The 2,577-nt window shown below is 37.4% G+C and overlaps 1 pseudogene; it reads right to left on the reverse strand.

The window, feature by feature from the left end:
- Window positions 1-264: 264 nt before the first annotated feature.
- LOC137282348 (myb-related transcription factor, partner of profilin-like) lies at window positions 265-2,098 on the reverse strand (annotated as a pseudogene).
- Window positions 2,099-2,577: the final 479 nt, after the last annotated feature.

Here is a 2,577-nt window from a genome sequence, read left to right on the forward strand (position 1 = left end):
GGATCCCTACACCAGTGGCTGCACTGAGATACAGGGAGCATTTCACCTATACACACTTTCCATGTAGGAAATTAGAATCTTATATCATAGTGTCTGTGTTTGGACTATAAATGGTAGATTACGTTCTGTTAAATTTAAGTCGCAAAATACTTCTCCTTTCTAACAGAATCTGTTTCATCCATGTGTTAAGAAGAAAATGGAATATGACCATCCAAGTATGTACATATGTCTAATATTCAACAACAACATTTTTGGCAGTTTAAGTTAATTCAGTTTCATTATCTTCTGTTTTAGGTACTCCTTTTTCAAGTTGAGGCATTCTATTTCTAGTTGCAATTTCTGTTTTAACAGAGCTTCAACTGTGGGGCGTCCTGTAGCATTGTGATGGATTGCTGGCTGCTCCTCAGGACCCACTGTCGCTCCCTCTGGCTGTGGATGGGGGTCACACACGGCTGCATAAATCTGTCTACAAAAAACAACATTTATATACATATTGTTTCTGTTATAACTGGACTTGTTTTATGTTATTACAAGTAGATAAAAGTAATAATGGAAGTTGTTCATTACAGTTATTACATTAGAGAGTGCACATATGCCACACCAACAGTGTGTGATCACATTTATGCACAAGTTATGTGATCATGTTCTAACCAAAAGATACTTCGTATCATTCATGTTTACCTTTCATCAGTTGGTACCAAGTCAAGTACCTGCAGCATTGTTGAGTCAAAGACCCAGACACACCTGTCAGTGCCACACTGTCCTGGCCTAAAATGTCAATGACAGCATTGGTCACTGGGCTGACTGGTGTTGGGGCTGGTCCACCTGCTATATTAAAATTTAATCACAATCATTAATTTGATATATTTTATGTAAAATAACTTCATATATATATATATCCATTGGAATAAGAAAACAGGACAATCACTGTTCCATTCAGTTCTGGATCACATTTTAAAAAAAAATATTACCCTTCATAAAAGAAATACAACAACAAATATGCAGAGAAGATTGTTACTGAATATTAATCCATCAGTAATAACTTCTTCATCAAGACAACTGACAGAAGACTGATCGTTATTATTTAACACCTGTGACACATATACAGTATTTATGAACTGAGGTCGGTTACTGGCCTGTTCCTTTAGTCATTCTGCTGAAGTCCGAATATTTTTGTTTTGACCGACTCTTTATGTTCTTCCACTTTTTTTCTACCTCTTCCTTAGTTCTGGGATGCAAACCAGAAGAGTTGAGGGTTGCTGTAATAACCTGTTGATTTGAATGAAAACTGTCAACCTTTATTATGATATATATGTGTTACTATCTGCTTATGAATTGCTGTCTCACAGCCAAAACATGTCTGAAATCAAGTTACTGTTTTACTATTGTGAACAAGTAAGAGGCAGTGCATTTGGGAGAAAGCATATCCTAGTTTTTTTAATTTTCCATACATTCTTGGCATTGTTTTAAAGTTTATAAATCGATCCCACACTTTTGATGGTAGTACTTTAACAGGTATCACTTAAAGCTTTCATATTAAATTTTAGTCCCAGTTCTGCAGGCAGTGAATTTTCAGTAGATAAAACAATCAAAACATTTACAATTATTCAAGATAATATATGCTGTAGTCTCATCAAATTATTTGTATGAGGTGATCTTCACTTAGAAAACATTTTTCGTTTATACATGTTCCTTTCCTTCGTCGTGTGACCTCGGCTAATCATCAGTCTATTTCGGCTGTATATTTCTCCAGTGTTTGATGAATATTATATTTGTTTGTGTCATAAGACTACCGTCGTAACTCAGGAAAGAAAAGGGAAAATCGTACATATTTATGGCTTACATATAATTCAAAACAAATGAGATCTATGAGTGGCAGTAGTCTAAGGCATTTCTCTATTCTTGACTACAATTTGACAGTCGGACCGAATGTTTACATTACCTGCCACGCCCCTTGCCGATTGCTCTTCGCCGATGTCACACCCGGACCAAACTTTCCTTCCAGCACACTGGCGTTTGTTTTGACGAGTTCTGTCAAAAGCAGTACTTCGTCTTTGTTCCATTTAGGTTTTCTCCTCTTCGCTTCTGCCTCCGACATTTTCTTTGACAATGTATAAAGACCGCACTGTCCCCTCACTGTGTCGTCTGCCGTAAATAACCAGCGGGAAATCCCCAAAAAGCGATTTTCGCACCTTTTTGTAAAAGAGTTCCACCGGAAGTCTAAAAATAACTCGGAATCACCCTGGTGATCACGCGGGTACACACTATGGAAAAAAACTTAGTTTGTCTTTGGACACTTAGCTAAGTCTCTTACTAAGTTGCGTTATGAATATCAACTTAAGTCAGTTTTCAAAAACTTAAGTTTTGACTTAGGAAAAATCTTAGTTTCTTTATGAATACCGCCCCAGGACCAGACAATTCAGTGATGGCCAACATGGGGTGAATGGTCTCTGTAGGGTGAATGGTCTATGTAGGGTATATGGTCACAACAGGGTGCAGAAGGGTGGATAATAATATGAGGTAAGGGTGCTGCGCTTAAACATTGTCATGACAGACAGGGAGACATCGGCCACATGT

Source organism: Haliotis asinina, chromosome 4 (genome assembly GCF_037392515.1).
Source record: "Haliotis asinina isolate JCU_RB_2024 chromosome 4, JCU_Hal_asi_v2, whole genome shotgun sequence".
Taxonomy (NCBI): domain Eukaryota; kingdom Metazoa; phylum Mollusca; class Gastropoda; order Lepetellida; family Haliotidae; genus Haliotis; species Haliotis asinina.